Here is a 22,488-nt window from a genome sequence, read left to right as displayed (position 1 = left end):
AGTTTTGCAAAAACGCAATTGGGGAGACCTATCAAAAGACTATAAAAAAAGTCAGATTTACTAAATAACAAAAATTGATCAGTGTTTTGGCTGAATTCAATGGTATGAATTAGTGGATCGTAAATTAAACTATGCGTTATGTTAGTAAGGAAGGCTTCCATCTGCATGGACGGTAAGTGAACCCTGAGGTTTGTTGCCAATGTAAACAATTTCAGAGAGTCCGGAGGAGGGGCATCACTGTGTATTTTCTAAGAGGTATAGGTGTAGAGGAAGGAAGTTGTAGGAACTAAGTTTCATTAGAGTTCAGTATGAGTGACCAAATGGCCATCCAGTGTTCGACGGATGTGAACCAGTCTGAGATACATGACTTTAGATAGTGTGTGGAGGTTGGAAAGAACATGAGTTGGGTATGATCAGTGTGTCAGTGTATGAGTGATACAAGAAGCCAAAGGAAAAGATTAACTGTGTGTCCGTCCTCATGTAACGTAACTGGTGCTATGTAAAGCGCTCTGATACCTGATTCGGTTCGGGTCTAGTTTGCGCTATATAAAACTCTGCAAAAAAAAAAAAAAAAGAATTAATCAAGAGAACTGGTGTACAGTGAGAAAAGAAATGGGGCAATGGTAAGCCTTTTGTGGCACCCATTGGGGATGGGTTGAGTGTGCATGGCTTGGAGTCTAAATGCAACTGTGTGAGAGCCATTAGAAAAGTGGGGGAGAACCAGTTGTGTGCCAGGCATGTGGTACCTAAAGACTCCAAAGAGAAGACTAGCCTATAGTGATCATTAGTGTCAAAGGTGCAGGATAGGTTCAAGACTAAAAGGCTGAAACTGTCCTTTGTAATGTGTAGTTGTGATAAAGTTAGGTATGTTTGTGAGTTCTGTTTCCAAGGGCTAAGTGGCATGAAAACCTGAGTGAGAAGGGTTGAGTATGTTGTTTGAAGAGAGAGACAATGTGAGGCGACAGAAGACCAATCTTTTCTAAATAAAAATACAAAAGGGAAGTTGAGATACTGGGCAATAGTCGGCATGTGTATGATAGTGAATTTATTTTCAGGGAGATAATTAGTTAAGGCCATGGTCAGATGTTTTTCGCAAAATGTGCTTTTCTATGGTGTTGTTTTGCTTGTCACCAGGTACACTGGGTTTTGGGCGGGGGGTCAAACATTTAAAATTATGTATTGCATACTGTGAAGTTTGAACGCTGAAATTAATCATATGGCAGAGGCTCAGAGGGTAGTTCTAGATATGGGTGTAAAGCTACTCACTATTCAAAATTAGCTGAAACATATTGTAATGGTTTGGGAAATTATAGTTATTTATTGAAACATTAGCATTATGAAAAACAAAAGAAAGCACACAAAGGATGGTGCAGCGTTTCCTAACATATTTCTCGAATCCCTTTTCTCTTCCCTTTTACTTATTATCATTGGAAAAGAAGAAAGTATTACATGAACGAATCATGACAAAATTAGGTCATTTTAAATGCATTAGTTCACAACCAGGTTCTCCTAGAAACCTCCACCATGATATATGTATGTTGTTATTTTTGAATGTCGCTAGTGTACACAAAAATAACAATATGTATTAATGAGTAGAAAGCCCGTGGGATAATTTCTAAAACACAATTAATACATTAATGTATTTCTCAAGTTCATTTGGTTTCATCCATCCAAACGTGCCGTGAACATCGGCTGCTTTAGTACAGTACATGGGAAGGGCCTGAAGGGCAGTGGAAAGGGAGAGGAATGTGAAACACAATATTTTGTAAAATAACCAATTTTTTTTTAGGATTTTCAAAACAGAGAGTGGGAGAGTGTGTATTTTTTCTGTGTATATGTATACATTGCTGGTGAAATCCGACTGGCATCTCACAATATCCGACTGAAAGCACTTGTAACCAACTATGTATCAGAAAATACGTTTATTAGGTGGGGTGTAACACCCCAAACAGGCAGGTGTTCCCCATTCATGTCTAGGTGTTGTGTAATTGGCACCTGCCAGACTCAGGAAGCTATGATCGGAAGCTATTATCACAGGAGTTTCGCAAAGTGCTGTGTTATGCTCAGTGCACAAAATGTGCACAGCCATGCTCACAGAACTCACACAACAAAAAAGCTCCCTTGCCCACTAGATGATATGCAACTAACAATGGTTGAATGACATGCACACTCATATTGCAGTGGTCGCTGACCATCAGAATTCTAGCATATACTAAAATAGAAATGAGCTGAACTCACTGTATGTACATATAATAACAAATAAAAATCATCTCATAACATGACTTATTTCATGACAAGCAGTTGGTAAACATGATGTACATGTTTAGAGCATAGTGATCTATATTTGAGGGCCTAAGTTATAGCCAGATGTCCAATAGAACAGTGTGCACATGGTGGTACAGTGCACTCTACAAATTTACCGTCTAGCCTAGAGTTCCAACCTACAAATATACAAAAATAATACACGTAATTCTGCAATCTCTGTATAAAAAAACTGGCTCTAATTTCTTTATAATCGGGGACTTGTGGTGCACAAAGTCGCCTATTATAAAGAAATGACGCCAGAACGCAATTGTATTAGTTTATTACAGTTGAGTTCTGACATCACAATTCCTGCTGCTAAAACCAGTAGCCAGGAGAAAGGCAGGTCAAATCATGGAGCATAACTAATGCAACTGTTTAAGGAACAAAACGAAACAATGCGTTTCCTTCACCTGCTCTCGTTTTTTTCTAGCTGTCTACTATAAAGCAGAAAGGAGATATTTATTGCAACATGTTTATGTTTTGCACTCCTTAGGCAATTGTAGTATAAGTTAGAATCTCTCTGCATGTTTATACACATTCCATGATACATGTTTATACACATTCCAAGATACTGCGCCTGGTCTTTCAAAAAGCTGACTTGTATTTAACTGATATATCTAATATCTTTTTACAACAAATATCTAACAGCTTTTTGTGTTTATTTTTGCACTGGAGATTCTATTTTAATCTTCATGTTTTCAAACATGCACTGTCTTTTGTCTGAAAGAGCTATGAACCAAGGATTTAAGCTGTTGTGGGAAAGGTGTTGGAGTGACTATGTTTTCGAAGGACTGAAATACCCCCAGCCATGCCTGATAAGGCTATTGCAAGTTGCAATGGAGTTCCATAACCTACTGCAGGAACTCAGCCTTCTGCCTCATTCCTCTATGTGGTCATGGAACTCCTCTGTGACTTGCAATACCCTTATCATTTACATTTATCCCATGTACATATGAATTCAAATAGGAGATGGTAAATTAGGCAACTCTGCCTGGATATTCCTCCCTTTGTTAACTCTACGACTGTAGAAGAGAGCGGATGCAACACAGTGCATCATAGTATTATACTGTGATGAACAAGTATTCGGAATATTGAAGTCCAAAGGCTGTACCGTGAACAGGGAAATGTCCAAATGTTTTCTCCTGTCAAATGCACTAATCAGGGGCTCATGAGTTTGAAACCAGGTAAATTGAGACGCTTAATTGGATATTAGTTATAGCTGTTATTTATAGAACTTAGAACTGGAAGACATGACACTGGGAGATATTAACAATGAATGACCAGACAATAATTGGTTTACATAGTTCCATTCGCACAGTTGCACAGCTGTTTCTGTGATTTATGTACTTATTCATCAAAGTATATAAATGACATCTGTTGTGATTATTGCAGGTGTCCTGTCACATTTTTCATCAATTAGCACCCATTTCATGAAGTTGTTCTTAGCTGAGAATATGTATAAAAAAAAACTTGCCACCTCACATCTGTTGGAGTGGGGAAACAGCACTAACCATGTGGTCTACACCATGCATGCCATTAAAAACACAAGTGTTACCATGCTTGCCTTTGCCATGCGTATGCCTTTACCACACTCATTCCTTTACCACGCATGCCTTTACAAAGATTTTTGTTGTAAAGGCGGTTAAGGCATATGCATGGTAAAATCAGTCAGCGCTCAGGATTCAGAGTCAATGGGCTGGGGTGGGAGTTGTTGGAGTCTTGGAGGGAATTTCTGCTCAGACGAGATTGTGAGGAACAGGAAGAATTGTGATGCGGTTTGGTGAGTAGTTTTCTCGGCAGGGTTGGGGTAGTTTTTAGGGCAGAGTTTTAAGGCTCAGGGTGAGTGGTTGGGGAGGCTTTTAGGGCTAAGGCCTTTGTAGGGTGGGGAGGCTGGTTTTAGGGCTCAGGGCTGGGGTGGGATAGTTTTCAAGGCTGGAGCCAGTTTTAGGGCTCAGGGCGGGGGCTCAGGGCAGAGGTTGGGCTAGTTTGTAGGACTGGGGGCCGGTTATAAGCCTGAGGCCGGGGGGCGGTTGGGGTGTTTTAGGGTGGAGTCAGGTAGATTTTAGGGTTGAGTGCTGTTTTTTAGGCTCAGGGCGGTGGGTGGGGTGTTTTCATGGCTTCTATTAAGTTACCTTTGAAAGGAATAATATCCTTCTGCCTGAGATCGTGTTGCATCTAATTGAGTATATGTCTCATACAGCATAATCTATTTTCCTCAATATATTAACTGTTCTCTATTGATTTTAACATTTTAAAAGTTATAACATGCAAGTCACCATTTATTTACCATCTCACATGTTTATAACATAGTATTTCACAGTGCATACACCCCTTTTCAGGGAGAGAGCAGGCTGGTGCTCCATACTTTGGCTACTTAGCAGTTAAGTTTTGGGGTTCCTGAGTGCTCATTGCTCAGCCTCACATTATTTAACATCTATATGTTATTTAACATCTATATGGCACCCCTTGTCAAACTTATTGAATCTTTTGTGGTGGTTACTATCTCTTATGCTGAAGACATCCAGATACTCTTGACATTCAACTCCCAGTCAACTGACATAGGTTCCACCATCCTGTCGTGCCTAGCCAGTGTTGTGATCTGGCTAAATACAGCCATTTACACTGCAATGTGGATACAAATGAGATTCTTCTCTTTGAACCTTCAAAATAGCAGTGACTGTATAATGGTTCGGCGAGGAAATTTGCACCTCCTCCTGCTTCAGAAGCCAGAAATTTTGGGTCCAGGTTGGAGAGCAAGCTTGAATTTCACTCCCAGGTCATTTTAGTAGCTGAGGCTTGCTTGGGTATACAACGTTTAAGTTAGAAAATGTTTAGTTCTCCTTCCTTTATCTGTTCTTAGGACAGCTGTCCATGCATTAATCACTGCCTGGCTGGACGACGGGAATATACTCTATCTAGGCAACCAGGACAAATGAGTCAAACGAATCTAAAATTAAAAAAATGCAGCAGAATGCCTAATTTTGGGCATTCGAGGAGGAGATGTGGTTCCACCTTTACAAAAAACACTGGCTTCCTATAAAAAAAATAGTCATTTTTAAGGCTCTGTTCTTTTGTGAATCTGCTCTTTTATAAACATGGTTTTCAAAATCTGATTAATAGGATTTATCATTACTATCCCTCCCGTCCATTTAGGTCTTCTTCTGCACTCCAGGTTAGAGTGCCCCGCTTCCAGTGTGCTAGCTGCAGTGGACGTTCCTCTTCTGTGTTGGCCCACAGAGTATGGATTGCACTGCCTCTTACTTTGAAGTGCAATCCCCAATAAATCATTTTTAAGGAGGTCCTAGCAACTGTGCCCTAGATTGGATTGATCAACCAGACACTCTGGGGCAGATTTATGATGACTGGCGCATCCCCAGGGATGCGCCAGTTATATTGCGCCGCTGCTCCGCCACCCACGGTGCGCCGCATTTACAATGCGGCGCACCATGGGGCAAAAATGGCACAGATGCGTGACGCATCTGTGCCGTAAAGGTGGCGCATTGCTGGAGTTGTGTCGCAAGCTCCAGCAAGGCTCGGGGTTGCCCTATCTGACCAATGCTACGTCAAGACCTACGCCGGCTTCAAGCAGGCGCAGGGTTTTGACGCAGCATTGGCCTGAAAGTGACTGAGTGAAATCTTATAGATTTCACTCAGCCACTTTTGCGAGGTGCACCTGCCCCGGAACGCCCACCCTGCGCCGGAACGCCCACCCTGCGGCGGAACGCCCACAAGTGGCGCAGGGCTTTACAACGTGACGCATCTGCCTGAATGCGTCACGTTGTAAATGGGTCGTAGGGATGCGCCACGTTTACGCTGCAGTTGCGTGACGGAAACGTGGTGCATTACCATCATAAATCTGCCCCTCTTTATATGGTCAGGACGTCATCAAACTTTTCAGCCAAAAAAAAAAGGAAAAACATTGGACTGGACTTCAGATTATTCCCTTAAACAAGCATTTGTGCACCTAAACATATCCTCTAACATTGTCAACAACAGACCAAATCTGTAACATTCAGGGTCAATCATAGCATCCTTGTTACACCAACGATACCTTATCAAAATGGTGTTGTCTAGAAATGGCCTACTAGCATTCCCTAGTGATGAATTTCTCTTCTCTTCAGATCCACATTACGTTGTAACAAATAAATGAATGAGTGACTGAAGGAATAGTTTATTGTTTAAGATTACTTCAAATCATATCAGTGTATCAAGTCCTCAATATATTGACAATATTAACATATTACAATCTGAACATTATAAGCAAGTACTAGCTATCAAAAGCATCACCTAAAAAACTCAAATGCATTGTTTCAAGTAGTGCATGGTGAAAGATAATTCTTCAAAGTGCATCTGAAAGCTCCTCAAGGAAGAAAAAAACCCACATAAAAATCGTCTCTGACATCTTTGTGTCAATAACTTTAGGACATTTTGATCTGCTAAAAACAATGTTTACAAATTTATCAAAATGGAGCTAATTTGCAAGGCGGTCTCTTTTACTTATAAAACTATTAACAACAACATCCTGGATGGACTGGTGGGGCTTAGAGAAAGATGGGAGGGAGAAGTGGGACCCCTGGAGGACATAGACTGTACGCGGCATTAATGCACCACAGAGAGGTAGCCATAAAGGCGAGTCTGCACCTTATCCAGTTTAAGATACTACATCGTACATATTATAATCGAAATAGGCTGCACAGTATGAGCGGGCTAATTCATCATCCTGTCTGACTTGCTCCAGGCTTAATAGTGACTTTTTCCACACGGTTTGGCTATGCCCCGAATGGCAGATATATTGGACGAAGATACTCAAATTACTGGGATACATTATGGGAGTGACGCTACCCATGGAGCCCTGTTTTGTGATACTGAGAATACCAAACAACGTAGATATGACCAGAGCTCAACTGATTTTTGCTTTCTTGGGGTTGGTGGTTGCTAAACGGGATGTAGCGAGAAAATGGGGGGTGGCAGACAAACCTACCATACAGGAATGGACAAGGGGAATGGACTTATATATGGTGGCTGAACGTGTCACATATCACAGCAGGGGTTGTCCAAAAAGATTTCATAGGATCTGGGACCCATGGAGACATTACTTTGGCTTGATATTGCGGACGACACACAACGGTCCGCAATGCATTCCACAGAAGGAACTCCCATGGCGGAGTCAGGATGAGACCTGATGTTAGGCACATCACGAATGGATATATGAGGCCACCACTAGATCTCTAATACACTTGCATGGTGGTCAATTGGAAACAAGGGTGGTATTTATACGTTTACATGTATCAGCAAGGGGAAGGGAGAGTGGCCATGTTATAGAAGAGATTGTTTCCTGTCAAAGACGTTTAATTTTTGTGGATATATCCAGCAATGACTGTATTTTGCCAATTGTTCAGTTGAAAAAAAAATAATAATAATAATAATAAATGTATCAAAATATGATAACTAAGTAACATTGTCAGTGTTCACATAATGCTTTAGTCCATCCTTAAACTTGAAAATGTGTGTGGAGAAGACACTGCTTCCTGCATTGCCTCCAGCAGGGAACTGCTTCTCTTTTGGCTCCTCTCCTCCTATGGAGCCATTTTAAAGTTATTTTCTTCCTCCTCCTCATCCTTCTCAGGCCAATTACCGCCTTGGGCCCCTGAGTCTGGGGCCAGAATTAACCAGGGCTCCGCTTTCTTTTGAGTTGCGAAGTACTCCTCCTCAGACTCTTCCCCAGAGTCATCACCCTCCTGATCCTCTGTTGTAGCCATTTACCAGCGTGCTTTCTCATGAGCAAACAGGGCTGTCTGAATGTCCCGCTTAGTGGAGCTCTTCTTCATGGCCAGCCCTCTCACCTTGCAGAGTTCCTTCATCTCCCTTAAAGTGTAGTATGCTAGGCAAGTAGAGATTCAGAAACATTCCGGAAAGGGAACAAAGGTGAAACAAGAGAACGAAGGCAACACAGGAATCAAAATTTAGAAATATGACCAAATGAGAGAAAAAATAGATTTAACACAAACATCCGTAATGGTCTCAAATATGGGATGGTAGTGTATGCCAAACCGCTGTATGGCACTGCTCAAATACAGATTCTGTCCTCCCTGCTGATCACCAATGTTAGAAATTGGGTTACTAGTTGATTGGGTTGTGAGCCCTGGTCAAACAGCAACCACAATCCTAGTCAGGGTAGGGCCAAGCAAATCCCAAATGAATCTGTGCTCAACCTTTTGGTACCTTGGCCTAGAGTAGTCAGGCTTAGCTTAGAGGCAATGTGTAAAGGTTTTTTGCAGCACCTCAAACAGTAAAACAAACAAAACACCAGGTTAGTAAAATAGAGCTGAACGTAATAAATAAAGCAGAACCAACATAACAAAACATCCAATCAGTAGAGCTGGAGTTACATTTGTTTTAAAGAACAAACTGCAATGTAGTGCCTAAAAGAATAAAATGCCAAACGCTACTATCAGGTGTGCTGGACCGGGTCAAAGTAAAAATTTGAGGCCGACTACAATAGAGTGTGGCCCGGATACAGTATCAGATAAGTCCAGCTGAGGTTTTACCATCTCAAGTTTTGTGCCAAGAGTCCTATTCACATTGAAGAGGGTAGTCAAGAGCAAGGAGAGCGTTGCAGGTGGTGGACGGCATGACGCAAAGAGCAGGACAGGCCTCGTGGATGAGCAGACTGTACCTTGTCAATGGCACTCCCACATGAGCTGTTGATGCTGCTGTGTGGAGAGATGGGTTGACGGTGACTTGTACTGATTTTCAGTCAGTGACGCAGCTCCAGTGCAAAAGGGCCCGTTTGTGGTTGTGAAGAGCCCAAAAGATGATTTCAAGAACTCAGAGACCGCACCAAGGGTCCTGTACCTGAGAAGCACCACTTGGAGGCCAGAAACCTGATGAAGATGGGTTCAGGAGCTGTTTGCTGGCCTTTTATGTCCTTGAGGCTCTGATCAGGAGGCCAGCAGACTTGCCCTTTGAGTCACACTGGGGTTCCAATTTCAAGATGAATTTGCAAGTCCAGTTCTTCTTCCTCAGGTAAGAGGTAGCTGGCAGCAGCACAGAGATTCCTTCAGAACAGCAGTCCATCAGAGTAGCAGTCCTTGTAGCAGCACAGCAGTTCTTCTTAATGGAAGAATAGCCACAGATCCAGAAGTGTACTGAAGAAGTGGTGTCGAGGTCCTTCATTAATATACACAGTTGTGGTTTTGATTTGGGGAGAAACTTCTAAAGGTGTGACTTTGAAGTGCACAGATGCCCTGCCTTCCCTGCCCTGGCTCCAGACTAACTACAGGGGTTGTGCAGCCCTTTGTGTGGAGAGAGGACGCAGCCTATTCTGATGTAAGTGAGGCTGGGCCCAGCTCCTCCCTCCAATCCTTCCAGTTAAGGCCCATCCAGTCACACCTAAGCTTCCATTGTGTGTGGTTATCTAGGAGAAATGCACAAAGCCCAACTGGCAACTACACCCAATCATAGGACCAGAGACAGGCTTCAGGCACCAATGGCCAAATCAAGAGAATGCCAACTTTCTAAAAGTGATAAGAACATAAGGTATCCCAACTGGTATTGTTCAAAGGCAATTAGTGAGGATATGAATACAACATTATCCACAAGGAGGCAAGGAGACTCTATATGATTATAGCATGTGCTCATGGCATCATTTATATAAAAATTTTGAGGAAAAAAGAAAAGAAAGACAATTTACAGTTGTAACTGCACTGTACTACATAAATAAAAACAATTGAGACAACCCAAATTGCACGTGGTGCTTGTGGTGTGTAAGTGAAGACCAAAGTAGCGAGTCAGGTGACAATGTGAACAGCTTGAGCGGCGCACGGTGACTTGGTGCATAAATATACAGTGAATAGTTGACACAGTGTGGTTCCGGATGACTTGAGGAGATTGTATCTACTTCAGTTCAATATACTGTTCGTGAACCACTGTGTGTAAAGCGCCTATGGTTGCGCTGGAGTGTCGACGGCGTTTCAATCCACATTAATCGGAATCTTCATCAGGACTAGGTTGGGTCGAAGGCAGTGCGGTATCAGCGAAGGATCAACTGAAGTCCGGCAGTGGAGTCGTCAGGCGCGAGATCGGCAAGGATTGCGGAGTAAGGCGCACATTCACGATGGAAAGACGAGGTCCATGGGGTCCAAGGGGCCGATCCCGTAGTGATCGGTCTGAACAGACGGAATCTCTGACAGGCGTGGAGTCGGCTGGAAGCTCGAACAAGGCTGGCGTTTCCTTTTTAAAAGTGGCATTTTCTGAATTGCAATTTAATTTTCGACTTCACTGTGAGTTAGAATTTTAAATTAGGATTCCAGACACAGCAAAAATGTATCAGTTATCTCTTCCTATTTGGAAATTGCACTTATAAAATGTAATTAGTCACCTCCAATGTTATCCTATGGGAAAGATAGACTTTGCAGTAGTGAAAAATAAATTTAAGAGTTTTTTACGACCAGACAAGTACAATTTAAAAGTGCATGTCCACATTTTTAAATACACTGCACCCTCCTCTTGCAGCTGTCCAGGGCCTACCTTAGGGATGACATATGTATTAAAAAGGAAGGTTTGGGCATGGCAAAAGGTTTATTTTGCCTGGTCAATATGGTAGGTTAAAACTGCACAAATAGACTCTGCAATGGCAGGCCTGAGATATGTTTAATGGGTTACTTAAGTGGGTGGCAGAATCATTCAGCAGGCCCACTAGTTGCATTTAATTTACAATCCCTGGGTACAGGTAGTACCACTTTACTAGGGACTTACAAGTAAATTAAATATGCCAATTGTGTATAAGCCAATCTAACACATGTTATTGAGAGTGCACAAGCACTTTAGCTCTGGTTAGCAGTGGTAAAATGCACAGAGTCCTAAAGTCAACAAAAACAGCAAAACGCATTAATGATGAATACTTACACCAAATTTTAAAAAGTTTTAACTTTTCTGAAAATAAGCTCCCAAAGTAAGAGTTTTTGGAGAAGTTAAAGCTAATGTCCCCAACACCATGGGATTTTTCTCCCATGGCGTGAGAACGATTTATTTTATTTTGACTGTTCTTCACTACCAAGGTATTCCTGGAGGTGATGAACAGTAAAAATAAGAGCCATCCAATCATCCATTCTACTTAGGATGGACAGTCGATAAGCTTACTGTCCATACTCCCTCAGACCATCAGAGGAAAATTTCTAACAACAAAATAAATTTTACTCCATTGGCACATGCCTGGTGGTCGCCCCAAGTTGAAATTGGGCAGGCAGTCTGAGAGTTTAACGCCAGGGGACTCTGTCCCCATTGCTACGAAGTAGCCTGTCAAACCAACAAATCTGGCCCTTTGTCATTTTTTTCCACTTTTGGAGGCCCAGAGTGCAGAGGGTTGTCTAGGAGATTGCACCCAAGCCAGGTAACAAAACCAGGTTTTTCTTGCTTAGAGCTTTTCTCTGCACAGTAAAACTGGTCCAGTGCAAACATATGTAAAGGTATCCAGCCTTGTCAAACTACAGCTTCCAGCTTTGCCGTGCTGGAGAACTGTGAAATCCAAAAAATTAAAAAAAAGTCCAAGGGTACAACCTTGGGCCTCGAAAAAGTGGCAGAATCTGTCTGACCAACAAACTGACCTCAGTGGCTACAAAATCCAACTTTTCCCCATTACCAATTTTTGGTGCCAAAAGCAACGGCTGCAGTGGGAGCTCAATGAGAGCCTATCCTACTTCAAGTGACTCTCACTGGTCTCATCATTTGACTTCAGTCAAAAGGTAAAAACGTTGACCAGGATGAAGCGTTTGGCGTGTCTGATGTATGCTTCAATGCCATCTGCCTTGAAATCACACTTATTACCCTAAGCTGTTTTTTTTTTTTAAATAGTGTTTTCCTTTTCCTAGGTGCTTTTTGGCTTGATTGATTGATATCTTCCGTTCCCCTTATTCAGTTTTGAAGAACTTGGTGTCTTTTTGCTCATAATTTTTCTAAATATTCCTAACAAGTTTTATTGTGCTGTCTTTTTAATTTTAAAATAATAGGTATTGCATGAAGTTAACACGCACTTCTCTGGGGATTGCCTGCTACTTATGCCATAGCTACCAGGATTATTTGATAACTGTTTTGGTCTCAACAAGCCTCTGTTTATTAAGGTGTCATAGATCACTTTCGCCCACATTAACAACCCGATTTTTGGCTATTTTTTCAAGATTCAAGATTTTTTATTGAAGATTTAGATCTACAAAGAGATCAACATTGATCACAGCATATCAAATTGTTTACTGGACGGAAAGGAAAAAAAGATACGTCTATAACAAGTTTTAAATTATTTAACCAACATGATTCAAGACAATACATTTTTGTAAAACTTTCATGATTGCATTTTAATAGTGCTCTCTACCCCTGATGAGACATCGCAGAGCTTTTCAGTGAGTGGTACGCTACTCCAGAATGCAAAAAGAATGAGTGGTGAATTAGTATAGGGATATATAAAAATTAATTTGACCGGTGGACATGTGAGTTTGTAATTTGGGTTGAAAAAGGATAGTGGAGGGATAGAAGAAGGAAATGTTTGCATTTATATAGTGCTTGTCATGCCTGATAAGGCCTCAAAGTGCTTTTTGGTAAGTAGCACACTACTCCGGAACCCAAAACATTTAGAAAAACCTGCAGCACATAATTTCCTTAGTTGGGCTGTATAACATCTAGGAAGCTGCTCTAACAGTTTTACTACCATATTTCATAAAAAGAGGTTTTTAAAAACAAGATTGCGGGGATTTTAAAGCAGGGCAAACAAATAAAACATGATCTACCATTTGTATAGCACCCTTACATAGATTACATAACTTGTCATGCCAATGTATTTACCGCCTAGCATCTGTAACACAAGTTAGAGAGAGACAGTTCAGCCTAAACAATAACATACAGCAACTGGACTCTATGCTCAAGCTTAAATAAGGTTGCAGCGCCAAAACACATTCAGACCTTATTAATTCACCCTGCCTCTTTATTCTCCCATTGAGGTGAATGTCATGTTCCATGGAGTTGTTTTTTCATAAAAGATTTCAAATAATCTTTAAGAATAAAATAACTCATGTTTTTCAAATCTGCCAATTTTAAACTAAAGTGCTCAAGTCCATGTAAAAGATTTGTCATCAGTATATGATCACCATTGATCATATGATCATTATTCAGCACTTCCAAGCTTCCTCAAGGTGTTCTCCTTCGATTTGAAAAAACAATAACGCCAATGTACTATGGCTGCCAGTCCTCTTATAAAGGTGCTTACCAAACCCATTGCAATGCATAGTGCCTCGATTGACCCTCTATGCATAAAGTGCCATGCTCAACTTTTATCATTTCCACACCATATAGCAGTGTAGGGGGGATTTTCATCTTATATACAGTTAATAAATGGATGCATTGCTTTCACCCTGTTGCTCCAATAAGTGCTTTATTTGAATGTTCACGACTCAGTGTCTTAGTCTTCAAATATGCAATATGTTCTCTCTGACAGATTAGCCACGAACATTTTCCCTAAATAGGGATCTGATTTCATTGTTCCCAAAGGAACACTGCCCAAATGCCATCTATTATTTGTTGTTGAATGATAGCCCTTTGTACGAAACTTAATGATTTTATTTTTATTTATTTTAACTTTTATATAATGGCTATCACAAACCTTTAGGTGGCAGGTCTAGTAACATAATATCATCCATGTAAAGTAGTGCCCTCCTCGGTTAAGACCCTACCTTTGGGGCATCATCACCTACACAGCTAATCAGCCCCAGTAATGTATAGAGTAAAGAGGAGGGGCCCCAATAAGCAGCCTTGTTTTATGCCATTTTTAGTTTCAATGTTTGGCATAAGGCCCCAATTACCACAAAGAATTACATGACACCATGTGGGATATAATCAATTTTAGTAGACCTTCTGGGTTACCCAGAACCCTTAGTTCCCTCAACAGGGTATGCCTGTCAACCCAGTTAAAGGTGGTGGAAAAATCAATAAAGGCCGCAGAAACCAGCATGCCCTGCTTCTGGACATATTTTAACTGTATTAGATGCAACTCAGTTATGTTATCCAAGGTAGAACTATTTGGACCAAAACTAGCCGGTTCCAGGGGCACATTTTTGTTCTCGTCTGCCCAGCCCTGTAGCTGGCTTATTACACACTTTGACTTTTTTTCCCAGTTATGTCTAGAAGAGTGATTTGCCTATAGTTACTAGGTATGTTAGTAGAGTCTTCTTTCTGTAATGTGAGTACAATGCTGCCCTTCGAAGAATTGGGTGTCTCCTCAGTGAGATAGCAGAATCGAAACAGTGTTGTCAAATAAATAATTTATACATAAGCCTCCAGGTTTCTGATCATAATAGGCAGCTGGGCAGGACCTCTAGTCCCTGTGCACTTAGCACCAAGGAGAATCTCTTTAACTTGTGACCTAGATTAATAAGGGGAGTCAAACATTCCACATCACTAAGCCCAAACTTAGGCAAACTACAGCCCATCAGATTGCTCTCCAAATTATTTGGGGCATACAATGAGGGAATGTAGTTGCACTGTTACACACTAAGATTATTATTAATATTAGGCATACAGGCAAAGCCAGTACATTCCCCAATCATTTTCCAGAAGCATCCACAATGTTTTTGTTTGATGGCTTTGGTTATTTCAACCCCCTCCTATCTGCTTTTTTCCTTTTTTGGGCCAGCAACCACCACCTAGCTCTCATCTTTCTAAAACAATTTATAATCTTGCTATGTTCATTTGAATAGTAAATGAAGTGTTCCTTTGAGGTTTGTTAATCAACTTATTAAAGATTTGCGTAGGGCATAGATTGTTGATTGAGTCTTAGATTTAAATCTTTGTTGATGTGAGGTTGCCTTACAGTTATCACTTAGCCAAGCCCTGAGATAGTTGTATGTTTTTGTTGTGTTGATTATCTGGGTGCCCAATACCCATCTAAGTAAGCCCTTTTTTGCAAAATGTCGACGGCCATCACTTTTGTCTTGTTTGGGTTAACAGACAACTTGTTGCTTTAATTTTAAGTGTTGAGAGCATTTAGTACTCTTTGTAGTCCGATTTTAGAAAGATCTAATATTACCAAATCGCCAATTTTTCGGGATTGCATGAATTGAATTTTTCAGCATCTTCCCCAAGTCTGCGGTGTATACCTTGAAGAGAATTGGGGCACATACGTAGCCCTGTTTTATACCTCTAGAGTGTAACATTCTTTTGGGATTGCTTCCCCTGCTAATTTAATTCTTACCCAGGTTTGACTGTATAGGGAAATTACTGCATTTAAAAGGCCTTCCGGTATGTTACATTTCTTTAGCTTGCTCCACAACTTGTTACGGGAGACCCCATCGAATGCTGCCAAATAGTCAACAAAGCAGATGAACACAGACTTGAAAAGAGTTGGGGCCAAGACGCAGCGCTGTTTTAGGCCTCAGTCAGCATAACATTTTTTTGTGATTGTTTCCCCTGCTAATTTAATTCTTAGCCAGGTTTGACTGTATAGGGACATGACTGTATTTAAAAGGCCTTCTCGTATGTTTCATTTCCTTAGCTTGCTCCACAACCTGTAATGGGAGACCCCATTGAATGCTGATGAATAGCCAACAAAGAAGGCGAACACAGACTTTCTACTTTTGATGTTTGCTTGCTGGGCTATGTAAGCTAGTGCAGTTATGTTTCAATTGTTTGCCCGCCTTTAAGAAACCCCATTTGGGAAGCATCTATTTTTCTTTAATACATCAGTTCAGTTCTAATAATAAAGTGCTAGCGTATGTTTTCCCTTCTGTGTCAAGAAGGGCAATCAATCTATAGTTTTTTGGATTCGTATTGTCTCCTTTCTTAAATATTGGCTGTAGCAGAGAGCCTTTCCATTACTCCTGGACATCAGCTAGCAGCCTGCATTCTGTGTGCAGGCTAGAAAGAACTTCACCCCAATATCTCGGGTTCTCGTTGAACATTCCACCTGGGAGACCATTAGGGCCATGTACCCCATCCCTTCTTATCTTTTTTCTTCTCTTCTTGACAGCTGATGTTTCTTGGTCTTTCCTTCCCTCTTCCCCACAGGGGATGCAATTGCTTTCTACTCCATCAACTAGGGGTTCTTTTGGTTTAGCCTGTTTGGGTCCTGTATGGTTTTCTGTGTAGACTTTATCTACATGACATAGCCATGCGTCAGCGGTGATGGAGTTGCGCCTGTCGATTTTTTCAGGGGGCCCCCTGACACGGTCAGCTACCTTGTCCAGAGTTTTGCCCTAATGACCTTGAATATTTCTTAAACATATTTTTTTAAATACTGTTTTCCTTTAATTTATTTTTTATGTACCTGATGTGTGAGAGTCTAGTACAGCCATTTTGCAGAGAAATGTTGTGTTTATGTTTCATGCAATATACATAAAAAAAGTTTCTTTTAGATCAAAACAAGGCCTAACATATAAGAAATGGGAAACAACCATTACATCGCAACTTTTACAACGCACTACCATTACAACGAAACTTTTACAACGCAAAAACCATTACAACGCAGGTATTTACAATGCAGGTATTTACAACGCAGGTGCTATTACAACGCATACCATTACAACGTAAGTATTGGTAAGTATATAATTATATTTAAATTATTAAATGTTTTTTTTTTATGGGGTATTTTTGGGTTAAGGGTCAGTTATGGTTTTTTTGGATAAAGGGGTATTTTTAGGGTTCAGGGTCAGTTATGGGTTTTTGGATAAAGGGGTATTTTTAGGGTTCAGGGTCAGTTTTCAGTTTTTGGGTAAAGGGGTATTTTTAGGGTTCAGGGTCAGTTTTCAGTTTTTGGGTAAAGGGGTATTTTTAGGGTTCAGGGTCAGTTTTCAGTTTTTGGGTAAAGGGGTATTTTTAGGGTTCAGGGTCAGTTTTCAGTTTTTGGGTAAAGGGGTATTTTTAGGGTTCAGGGTCAGTTTTCAGTTTTTGGGTAAAGGGGTATTTTTAGGGTTCAGGTTCAGTTTTGGGTTTTTGGGTAAAGGGGTATTTTTAGGGTTCAGGGTCAGTTTTGAGTTTTTGGGTAAAGGGGTATTTTTAGGGTTCAGGGTCAGTTTTGGGTTTTTGGGTAAAGGGGTATTTTTAGGGTTCAGGGTCAGTTTTGGGTTTTTGGGTAAAGGGACATTTTTAGGGTTCTGGGTCAGTTATGGGTTTTTGGGTAAAAGGGTACAGGGTAAAAATAAAGTAAAATTAAATTTATATTAAATTAATTAAATTAAATTAATTAAATTAGAATTATTTACATTTGTAATTTAAATTATATACTTACCTATACTTACGTTGTAATGGCATGCGTTGTAATAGCCCCTGCGTTGTAAATACCTGCGTTGTAATGCCATGCGTTGTAATGGCACCTGCAATGTAAAAGTTGCGTTGTGATGGCATGCGTTGTAAATGCATGCGTTATAACGTCATACATCCATAAGAAATGGGAGGGCGTCACAGAGATTATTGGCAGTAATATTGGTGAGCTGCTGCTGTGTTACAATATTGAAAACACGCATAACTATCCCTGAATATTAGATGTAAACACATTTAGGGCCTTATTTATGGTAAGTGATGCATCACTGTGTGAAAACAGGGATGTGTCACTTCTTAGTGCGCCCTCCTTGCGACATGATGGATGCATCATATTTACTGTATGAAGCATCATGTCACAAGGAGTTACAGATACGTCAGTATTTATGACGTATCTCTAGACGCAAAAGTGATGAATTGCTGGTGTGTGTCTGAAAATAGACGCAACTCCAGCAATGTGTCCTTTCACATCGGGCAAGCCCAGGCAGGTGTAAGATATTGACGGAATGGCGTTCTAGAAGTGGTGCCCTAAGTTCTCATGGATTTCAATGCACCACTTCTACGAGGCTTTTTGTGGAGGATCACCCACCCTGCATACATTATACCTGGTGCAGGTATAATATGGTGCAGGGGTTTACAAAGTAACGCATCTGCCTAGATGCATCACTTTGTAAATAGGGCGCAACATGCCACATTATTACGCTTATTTTGTGACGCACCGGCGGTGAAAAAGTGAAGCAAGGCCTCATAAATAAGGCCCTTGGAATTTGGACGTGTGTTCATTTGCACTGTCAGGGACCTAATGAAATGAAATAGTGTATTTAATAAAGCGCGCAGCTACTCAGACTAGAGTGCCCTGGCGCGTGACAGCGGGAGGAAAATGTGCGTAAAAGACCAATTAGTTATTAAAAAGCCAGGTTTTTAAGTTCTTCCTGAAAAAGAGAAGGTCTGTGGTTAGTCTCAGAGACTCAGCGAGTCTATGCCACAATTTTGCACCTAGAAAGCCTAGGGATCTGCCTCCAGTGCGGGCTCTGCATATTTTATGCACGATGGCCAGGCTGGGATTGGAAGATCTTAGGGGTCTAGATGTTGTGTAGTGATTAACGCACTTATTTAGGTAGGCAGCTCCTAAGCCATGGAAAACTGTAAAGAAGATGGTCATCGCTTTGAAGTCCATCCGTTCTTTTATGCAAAGCCAGTGTAGAGACTTAAGAATATAGGTCATACTAGATCTGGGTTTAGGTCTCAGGATGGCTCTGGCCGCCGCATTTTGTACCACTTGTAGGTGCTGGATAAGGGATTTAGGAAGATCGAGGTACAAGCTGTTAACAAAGTCAAGCTTTGATGTCACCAGAGTCTGCACCACGATCTTTCTGCTCTCAACTGGTAACAGTGGCAGGAATTGTTTTTGTATCTGCAGTATGCCAAAGCAAGCACCAGTTAGATTTTGGATTTGAAAGCGCATGGAGAGTGTCTTGTCTATGACAATTCCTAAGTTTTTGACTGTCTCCTTTCCCGCAGGTGGGGGCAGCAGATCTTTTGGCCACCAAGAGCTCCAGTCAGGCGTTTCTGGATTATCAAAGAAAACAACTTCCGTTTTGACAGGATTGCACTTCAGCTGACTGATCTTAAGCCAGTTAAAAACCTTTGTGAGGCAAGACCTAATCATTGCCCTGTCAAAGTCGGTTCCTTTTTCACATGTAAAAATCAGCATAGGAAACAATTTTGGCACCCTCTTCCTCTACCAGAAATCTAAGGGGGGATAGATATATATTAAAAAGGGTACGGCTGAGAATTGAGCCCTGAAAGACACCTATATTCATGGCCGGAACTGGGGATGAGAAAGGAGGGGCCAGATGTCCTGAGATCTATTTGCCAAGAAGGATGACATCCATGTTAAGGCGGACCCGCCCAAGCCGATGTAAGCAAGTCTCTCCAGGATCCTCTCATGTCAGACTGTATCGGAAGCTTGTTTCCGGTCCAGGGAAGGCATGGCTTGGCAGTTCGGGCTGGACTGTTCCCATGAGGCACAGGGTCAGACTGATTTGCATATAGCCATGTCTGAACTGGGGTGGCAGAGTGGGCTAAAGAACGGTGATGGATCAAACCCAGATCTTTTGACTGGGTGTGAGTGTTTGATTGGTTCAGATGCTCCGTCCATCACCACCCCCTTTTGTACCAGACCGTATCGAAGGAAGCCGACAGATTGAGCAGTATCAGAACAGCCTTGCCTCCCTGGTACAGCTTACCCTTGAGAAATTCAGTCCCTTCCAGCAGAGCAGACTCCATACTGTTGTTATCCCTAAAACAGGATTGGGACTCATAAAGGAGCTTCCCATCTTCAATGTGTTTTTGGGGGCCTTGTTTACATGCTTCTCTAATACTTTGGAGAAGGCCGGAAGAAGGGAGATTGGCCTGTATTTGGCAGGGTCCGTCGGTTTGGCGTTAGCCTTTTTTATCAGTGAAAGTATCTTAGCATTCTTCCATAATTTCGGCACGTTACCTGAGGAGAGGGAAGCATTAAAGAGCTGGTCTACTGTGGGGTTTATGGTGGGAGCGAATATGTTCAGGATATTTTCTGGACATGGGTCGGTAGGAGAGCCAGACTTAATGCTTTTGAGAAGGATCAGTGACTCTTCAAGCTGAAGCGCAGGGAAAGCTAGTAAAGATGGAGGATCCAAGAGGTGAAATTTGCTATTAGAACTAAGGTAGAAGGTCAGTTTGTCCTCTGAGATGTTAGTGAAGGCTTGTTGGATCAAGGAGATCTTTTTGTGGGAGAATAGAGCTACTTGCTTAGACAGTTCTTCTGTGCATGACCCTTCCTTTGTGCCTGCTTTCGGGGCGGTAAAAGATTTAACTATGTTAAAGATTTCCTTACTCTTATTCTGGACATTTTCTATCTTGGATTGAAAGAAGTTTTTCTTGGCTGCCTTCACGAGAATGTAATGAACTTTTAAGGTTTCTTTATACACCTTCCTGTCTTCAGTTAGATAGGATTTATACCATTTCCGTTCCTTTTTTCTACAATTTCTTTTGCTAGATCTGGGGTAATCGTTAAACCATGGAGCTGGTGTGGCCGACCTCTTTGAGGAGCGGGAAACAACCATGCACCAATGTTGGTTCGGACTCATGAATCTATTGAAAGGGCGTCCGAATCGGGGTAGCCGGACAGCTCTGGTGAGGAACGACCAAGGGCATCTGCTAACATCGGGATGGATACTTTATGGAACGTCCTGTAGTTAGGGATCCTCTGCCCTGCATTCGCCCAAGGGGCTGTGGCAGAGTAGGGAATGCAAATTTTAATAGGAGGTGGTCAGACCAGGTAATGGGAAGAGGTAGGCTTACTGATATGTCAACGTTGTGAAAGATTTGGTCCTTCTCATGGGTGGCAGAACAAATAGATGGAAACATGAGTTTGAGTTTAAAATATTTCTTGAGCGCACGTACACCGAGCGGTTTCATGGCGCTATGCAGTACTACAAATCCCTTAGGGACAGAAGAACCAGGACACCAAAGAGGGGCCTAAGAAGGGAAAGCTTGGGTGAACAGGAAGGTTTTAAGTGCCTTGCGAAAGATTGAGTACTGGGAGCAGGATCTCAAGTGGGCCGGGAGGGAGTTCCAGAAGGCAGGAGCGAGTGTGGAGAATTTGGAGCCTCCCCATTTTTTTCGTTTAAAGCGGGGGACTACGAGCAGTTGTTGGGTGGATGAACGTAGCTCCCTGGGAGGGGCATAGGAATGAATTTCGGAAGTGATAAAGGCAGGGGCTGAGCCGGCCCGGGCATTGAAGACAATGCAGCCGAGCTTGAACTGGGCTCGTTCCTGTATGGGGAGCCAGTGTAGGGACTTGAGGAGGGGTGTGACATGGTGTGATTTGGATAAACTAAAAACCAGGCGGGCCGCCTGGTTCTGGACCAGCTGAAGGTGTCTCAGAATGTACGCGGGCATGCCACAGTAAAGGAAATTGCCATAGTCCAGGCGGGAAGTAACCATCGCTAGGACTATGAGTTTGAGTGCGGAAGGGGAAAAAACCGAGAGACTTTACGGATAGTGCGGAGGGAAAAAAAAGATGAGGACACAACGGAGCTAACTTGGGAATGGAGAGCGAGTTGGTCATTGAGTTTAAATCCAAGAGTTTTTACAGAGGAAGATGGGATAGGAGGGGGACCTAAGGAGGGGGGCCAGAAGAGAGGGGATCAAGGACTGGAGCAACCACCTGTCAGCACCAACTCCGTTTTGTCGGGGTTTAGCTTCAGGTGGTTGTGATTCATCCAGTCCTGGATGAAGGTCATGACTGAATGGAAATTGGATATTGACTCGGGGGAAGAAGATAAGGAGAAAATAAGCTGGAGGTCATCCGCATAATTATAGACGGAGACCTCCAGCTGTTGAAGGGCAAAAATGAGAGGGGCGATGTACAAATTAAATAGCAAAGGGGAAAGGGAGGATCCCTGGGGGACCCCGCATTGTACTGCACGGAAGTCCACCGAGTAGTCGCCCAATCTCACTGCTTGGGTGCGGTCGCGCAGGAGGGAGGACAGCCAGACCAGGGCCGAGCCCTCGATTCCCGCTGCTCTGACACGGGAAAGTAAGATGGCATGATCAACCGTGTCAAAAGCGGCGGAGAGATCGAGGAGGACCTAGGCCTGAGAATGGTTAGTGTCCATACCCTCTCCGAGGTTGTCAAGGACCGATAAAACTACGGACTCCGTGGAGTGTGCGGGGCGGAACCCAGCCTGCCTAGGGGCTAGGACCCTGTTCTTCTCCACAAAGATGCTCAATGTCCTAGTTACATGGCGTTCCAGTACCTTCGCCAAGAAGGGCAAGAGTGAGATGGGGCGATAGTTGATGGGAACCGAGGGGTCAGCACCAGATTTTTTTAGGATGGGTAGG

This window comes from Lissotriton helveticus, chromosome 9 (genome assembly GCF_964261635.1).
Source record: "Lissotriton helveticus chromosome 9, aLisHel1.1, whole genome shotgun sequence".
In the NCBI taxonomy this organism is placed as follows: domain Eukaryota; kingdom Metazoa; phylum Chordata; class Amphibia; order Caudata; family Salamandridae; genus Lissotriton; species Lissotriton helveticus.
The sequence above is the reverse complement of the archived record's forward strand: the minus strand, read 5'-3'. Positions refer to the sequence as shown.